Genomic DNA, 7,258 nt, shown 5'->3' with positions numbered 1-7,258 from the left:
TTTATTATTAATAATCTCAATGCAACGTGTCATTGAAAATGGAAAACCCTCTTATTCTTATATATAAGAGAAAAAAGGTGGTTGTCAACTTAATAAACTTCTAAAAGAATAATCTAGAACTAATAAAATCCTAATTGATGGAAAACTAGAACTAAAATCCTAACATTTGTGGTTGAATTAAGGCCTTTTTAGGTTTTTTTGGTCATGGTTGCTAGTTTCAGTTCTTCTGAAGGGTGTCACTTTGGATCTCTTTAAGGTTCAACTTTTTAACCCAAATAAAGAAGAAAAAAAACTAATTTAGTCAAGAACAAAATTTAACTTTCAAAATTGAGTTTGAGTTTTGATAGGTTTTTAGGTGAGGTTAAGTCAATTATGTTCAATTATTTTTTCAAAAAATAATATTATTTAATTCAATCAAGTCAAATCAATGAAATTGTCAAATTAAAATTAAAATACGAGTCAATATAAATATTATTGACTATATGGTATGAAATTGAGCCATTAATATATTAATGTGTATGAAAACAAGAGAAGGTAATTGAATATTGACCAGGCCAAAGTTGACTAAATACTAATAATATATTTACCTATTTTACTATTATAATTTTCTTGTCCACATTATTAATTGTTTTTGATAGGTTCTTAAGATTGATAGATTTGGTTAATTTTGACTTCTAACCAAATCTAATATAAATCAATATATATATAAAGAGAGAGAGTGAAAAAAAAAAGTTAAAAACACCACACACCAACTATAAAAGCCCTTCTTTTGCTCCATAATTTTTCGTCCTTCTCTGTTTCTCTATACATGTCCTCCACTTTAGAGACTATATTAAAGTTTTCTTTTTCTATCATCATAAAGTATTTTTCAAGAACCAAAATCTAGATCGCAATAGAGAGAAGCAATCAACCATTATCAACAACATATGTGAGTCCCCTTGAACTTTTCCATAGATACATAGTAATTTGTGCACTCATGTCTCAATTTTCTTTTTTCCTTGTATAAATATGTATGTTTGTTTTCCTCTATACGCACTCTAGTTCGAGATTCATATAAGGTCATCTTGATCATAAAATCACTAAAGTAATTTTTTGGTGCCTCAATTTTTTAGGCCCACAATTTATGTATATATTCAAAAAAAATTATTGAAAATTTACATTTTTTACATGCTTACTTCATAAGATTCACGCACATCCTATCCTCTCTGGACCTCATTAATAAAATTTCATTGAGTATTTTATAGTTATTTAATTTTTATCGTCAAACATAAAAGTAAGATTTTTCTATGAAGTATGACTTTAAACCCCCAAACTTTTTGAGACAATCCTAAATTCAAACACTCATTCAATAAGAATATGTAGCGTACCTTTTATTATGATAATCATGTCCAAAAATTGCTCCTAAATGCAATTAAAAAAAAGCAAGTGAAAGAAAATTCATAACATATAAGTGTTCTGAGTAGACTACATTCTCTAAAATGCTTTATGTAAGGAAGCAACAAATTTTTATTTTGTGTGGGATTGAATTTGTTGTTATTATTTCTTCAGTTATAGGTGAACCATTTTATTTGATAAATAAGATGTTAGATTGATTGTCCATCAATTTATGGAAGCGCAACAATCAATTGAGGGTTCCTTAAATTGTAGTATGTCAAATAAAAAAAATTGTGATCACAAAAATATGACAAGAGACAATATCTATATGACAACTCATGCTTTTGTGATCATATATTCTTTCAATTGTCATATATCTCCGAGGAACACCCATTTGATGATTTCGCCTCAATGAATTGGTGGATAATATATTCACCATCTGGTTTATCAGATATAAATGGTATACTTAATTCTATTGAAAAAATAATGACGGAAATTTCAATTCCACATAGAATAGAAAAATTTCTTGCTTTCCTACATAACTTCTTTTTTTTTTTTTACATTTTGGAGAAAACAATTTCCTCAGAACGCTTATAATTTATGAACTTTTATTTTTTTCTTCATGTGAAAACTCCTCCTTATAATGATTATCTCAATCAAAGATAATTTATGTGAGTGTAAGAAAAAAAATATTCATATAAGAGGAACAAAAACTATGACATAAATACACTGAGTTACTATACAAAGTATGGGAAATCCTCAAGGAGACTAAAAAATGGGCGATCAGGCAATACATTAGTTTGTCCTTTTTAGGTTCATATGCATTTCATAGGAAAGATGTTTAGAGAATGTTTAATATTGTTGCTAAAAACTTCTTATTTTAAGAAGTATTTAAAAAGATAAATTAACTATTGATATTTTATTAACATATTGATTTATATTTAAAAAATATTCTACACATAAATTTACTACTTGTAAAAGTTTTTCATTAAAACAATTAAATATAAGCACTATATTGATAAATATGTTATATGACAAATATATTATGGTCTTAAAAAAATCTATTTATGCATTTGTTTTTTTAAAAAGAACAAAAATTTTAGGTTCAAAATTGTTTTACTAATCGGTCAAACACCTTAATTTTTCAAAAAATTATGTTTTTCTCAAAGTAAGTGTTTTTGTCCTCCAAATAGCAATGTCAAAACAAACTCTTATTTTATTGTGGCATTGTTTTTGGGAGGCCAAAATGCTTATTTTGAGAAAAATAATTTTTTTAATTGAAAAAGATAAGATATTTTGCCAATCAGTTAAACTACGATTAAATAGGAGGAGAGTAATTTTTTCGGTATTGAGAAGAAACTAAAAATTTTTACTTCTTAAAAAAAAAAAAGTAAAAACAGAAAATTATATTTTTTAGACCAACTGTCCTTGTTCTGTTTTTTTTAATCAACTATCCTTGTTATATATACATATTTATCAATGTATTTCTTACATTTATTTGTTTTTGTGGTTAATTTGCGTGTGAAGTGATTTAATTTGTAGAATGATGTGTAAATTTATTTTTTTAATACTTTCAAGTATATTAAAATTATTATGCTCATACTAAATTTATTTTTTTATTTATCTATATAAAATATTGAAAATTTTAACATGTACTTATTAATAAATATGCATATTGATTTCAAAAAAAAAAATTAAAGAAAATAAGAGATTTTTTTATAATTCAGGAGAATTGTTAAAACTTCTCCCCATATGTATCATTTTCTAATGAGATTCTTAAAGAATAATTTAGAAATAATCAAAAGAATAATAGTGAAAACTGAAAAGTGATTTTTAAGTTTATCTTTAAATTTAATTCATACGATGGTGTTAATCTAATAATTTACTTGATCGAAAATATAAAGAAACTATAAAATTCTGGATAACTATTTCTATTCCTTTCCTTTTAATTTGTTTTTTGTGCTAAAATGCAAGGAATTGAACTAGGGACCTTAGGCTCTTTATTGAATAAGCTTACGGCTAGACTATAAATCTTTGTTGTAATTAAGAATGTTCATTTATTCATATGTCCACATAATAATAAATATTTTATTTATATACACGATCTAGTTTTTCGACGAAGGGTGTTTGGCTTAGCACTCTTTGTCAGTTATAGCTTTGACCCTGACTTGTACCATAATATTTAGTTAAGGGTAAAAATACACTTAAACTATTCCACTTTATTGAGTTTCATATATAAATTATTAACCGTATGAATTTTCTATCTTAACTATTACAAAACGGTTAGCGAAACACATCTGAACATTGACTAGATCATATATTTGTCTAAAAATGCTTCTAGGCGTGTTTGTCCATTAAATCTCCGTCCACCTTTATATATAACAACTTTATTTTTTGACATATTAATTTTTTCAAATATATTTTTAATTATTTTTTATAAAAATAAACTCTTCTTTTCAAGTCGGAGATATTGTTGTCACGATAGATGAGACACAATTAAGAAGGTGGAGAAGAAGATTATGGATGTCAAACTTGTAATAAATTAATTTATACGGATATAATTTTAATTTTAACCTAATACTAATTATATTTAGATTTGTCATGTTTGAATTATTTTTCCACATGAAGTATCACAAGACAAAAAGATTATAAACAATAGAGAGAGTGTACATCCATCATAAGAAATTAATCAAAGTATATTTCACCTAAATATTTTTTTATAAAGTAAGTTTATTTTTTAGTACATAAATTATATTGAAATAATTTTAGATTAAAGAGTAAAATGATCGATTTTTATTGGATAGACAAAATGGTCTTTCAATTTTTAAACTTTGGGTCCACATTTTGAATCTGAGACTTGATTCTCACCACTTCATTAGTTACTAGGCTACACCTTTAGGTGCATTAAATTATTATTGTTAGTTCACTTTTCATGTCATCAATAGTTACTACCTTAAAATCGTTTAATGTAATACCTCAATTTCTTACCTTAGCATCAATGATATTAGTCTTGATAATTTAATAAATTATTTAAACCAATATTTCTAGTTATAACATGATATTTTTTGTTTTGTCTTGATTGAATTATATAATCATAAACATGTGGTTAGAAAGATTCCAAATTTAGAAGTGAATATGTAGATGTGTGAAATCAAAAAGGAAAAAAATCTAAAAACTAGAAATGAAGTTATGTGAAAATTTTTGAAGAACAATTCAAGAATTTTCCAGAACACAATGTTCTAAAGACTTGGCACAATCCAAGTAATAATATAGATACGAAAGATATCTAACGTCTTAACTTGAGAAAATGAATCAAAACGATAGATTTAGATCTTGACTACTTAATGAGCAACTTAAATCAACAATTAGTTTGAATCAAAGATGTCACAAGAAGAATTACCTTATACTATGAAACTAATAGTTGACAACTGAATTCTCAATGTTATTATTAATAATCTGAGTGTAATGTGTCCTTAAGAATGAAAAACACAATATTCATATACAAGAGAAAAAAGGTGGTTGCCAACTTAATAAAATCCTAAAAGATAATCTAAAACTAATAAAACCATAATTTGATGGAAAAGCTAGAAACTAAAACCCTAATATTTGTGGTTGAATTAGGGCCTTTTTAGGCTCTTCTGGTCATGACTTTTGAGTCCCATTTGAAATAACTTTACTGTTAATTAGTTTGACATTCAATAGTACATCTAATTAAATTTACTGTTAAATAATTTAAAATAACTTTTTTTTTGAATAACACTTTTCAATATCATAAATACAATCTCACATAACAGAATAACACTTTTCCTGACGTAAATTTATGTTTAGGTATGACTAAATAACTTATTGTCTCTTATAGAGTAAACAATTCATTCCTACATTTCCATGTTAGAGTTTGGAAGCATTTTTCATAAGGAGGTCCTATAAGTAGTTAAGTCGATTAACTATCTAAATTTTCACTTTATTGATAATGATTAGCTTCAGTTGATTTATATTAGTACCACCTATTTCTCATTTCTAGGCTGATATTAGGTCAAATCTGTGAAGACTCCAACCCACTCTGTTCAACATATATAGAAAAATAATTTGTTTTACATTATATTTTTAATCTGAATTTAATAATAGAAATCAAATTTATAAATTCCTTTTATTAAAATGGAAAAAGTTATTTAATTTAAGGGATAATTTCAGAGACAACCCTCCAGGTTTCGCTCTATAAAACTCATCTCTCTTGTGATTTACAATATTACGTCTACCTCCTTTATTTCCATTTTCTTGTAATCATTCTTTAAACCTATTTAAAATAAATATAAATTAATATAGATTTGACAATTTCACCCTTATATATGAAAGCTTAGATAGGATTTTCAACGATTTATCTCTATTCGTCAGATCATGTTACTTCTTCGCTCGTAAAAATGTTTAACTAGAACAAAATCTGACCGTTCTTATCGAATTTCTCTCTTGGGGAGTTCATTTTAATAATCTATTTGAAGAAATTCTTGTCGGAAATTGATGAGTTATTGTGGGAAAAAATCTACGTGAATTGGTAAAGGTGAATGGAGATGAAGAGTTAATATTCAATGAAAATGACGGGTTAGCTTGAATGAAGACTTTGGTCTTTGTTGGATAAAAAAAATACGTATTTGTGCTGATTTATTTTTAATGTATTTGCTAAATGAGTTATTTTTTGTAAAATATTTATTAATATGAAGAAATTAATATAAAGAAGGATAAAATTGTCAAATCAAAATTAATTTATGCTTATTTTAAATAGGCTTAAAGAATGGTTACAAGTAAATTGTAATTAGGGAGGTAAACGTAATATTATAAACCACAAGGGAGATGAGTGTTATAAAGTGAAACCTGCAGGGAAATTTCTAAAATTATCCCATCCCTTAATTTAATAGATAATTACTTAACTTTCTTGGAGGTCAATTATGGATTTTTAGCATTAGACTTCTATTCAATTTGGGTTGACTGGGAAAATAATGAATTAGTAATACTAATAAATATTTTCCTATTTTATGAGGTTTATTTTCATATAAATAATTAAGATCATATTTTTGGTAGGTTTCAGTATTGATAAGTTTGGTTTTTTTATAGTCAAATCAAATTTAAATCAATAAATATATATATATAGAGAGAGAGCGAGAATGTTATTTACTAAATTTCCAAATATTATCTTAAGAAAAATCTCACACCAACTATAAAAATCCTTCTTTGGTTCCTTTACTTTTCTCTGTTTGTTTTTCAGTGTCTCTCTTACAACATCTAGTATTCATAGAGTACAATTCTCATTTCTGCAATTTGCAAAATACATCCAAATAAATCATGTCATTTTTGTCTACATTGAAGAAAAACAATGAAAGTGCTATACTCAATGCAATTGACGTTGAGGGATTTATCAATCATACTCGAGGAGAACATAGGAAGGCCAAGGAGAATATTGAAACAATAAAAACGATAATGGAAAACTTGAAGAAGAAAACAGAATCTTTGAAGAAGAAAATCGAAAATACAAAGATAGCACATCTCGAACAAGAACAAACACTTGAAGTTGAAAAGGCTAAGATGCAGAAACTTGAGATTCAGTTGGAGCATGCTCAAGCAACGCAAAGGGAGATTGAGCAACTCAAGAAACCAGCTTCTCGAGAGATTAAATCCAGCACTCAACCTCTGCCTCCTCTGGCGTATGCAGAATTTTTTATAAGTGGCGATCGACATTTAAAGAAGAGGACAAATTAGAGAGAAAATATATTTTTATTTTTGAGATTTTTTTTGTAGAGAAGTTGTTTTTCTCGTTTAGTCATCTACATGTAATAGATTCTCGTTAATGTTTAAGAAAAAATTACTTATTGAAAAAATAAAATTCATAATTAAA

General features: G+C 26.2%; 1 long non-coding RNA gene across 1 annotated transcript; it reads left to right on the top strand.

The window, feature by feature from the left end:
- The first annotated feature begins 725 nt into the window (after nucleotides 1–725).
- LOC112941799 (uncharacterized) lies at nucleotides 726–7,258 on the top strand. Its single transcript, XR_003247371.2, has 2 exons — nucleotides 726–928; nucleotides 6,733–7,258. It is a non-coding gene; the product is annotated as an uncharacterized lncRNA (long non-coding RNA).

The sequence above is a fragment of the Solanum lycopersicum genome, chromosome 1 (genome assembly GCF_036512215.1).
Source record: "Solanum lycopersicum chromosome 1, SLM_r2.1".
Classification (NCBI taxonomy): Eukaryota; Viridiplantae; Streptophyta; class Magnoliopsida; order Solanales; family Solanaceae; genus Solanum; species Solanum lycopersicum.
This window is presented reverse-complemented; position numbering and strand designations above follow the sequence as displayed.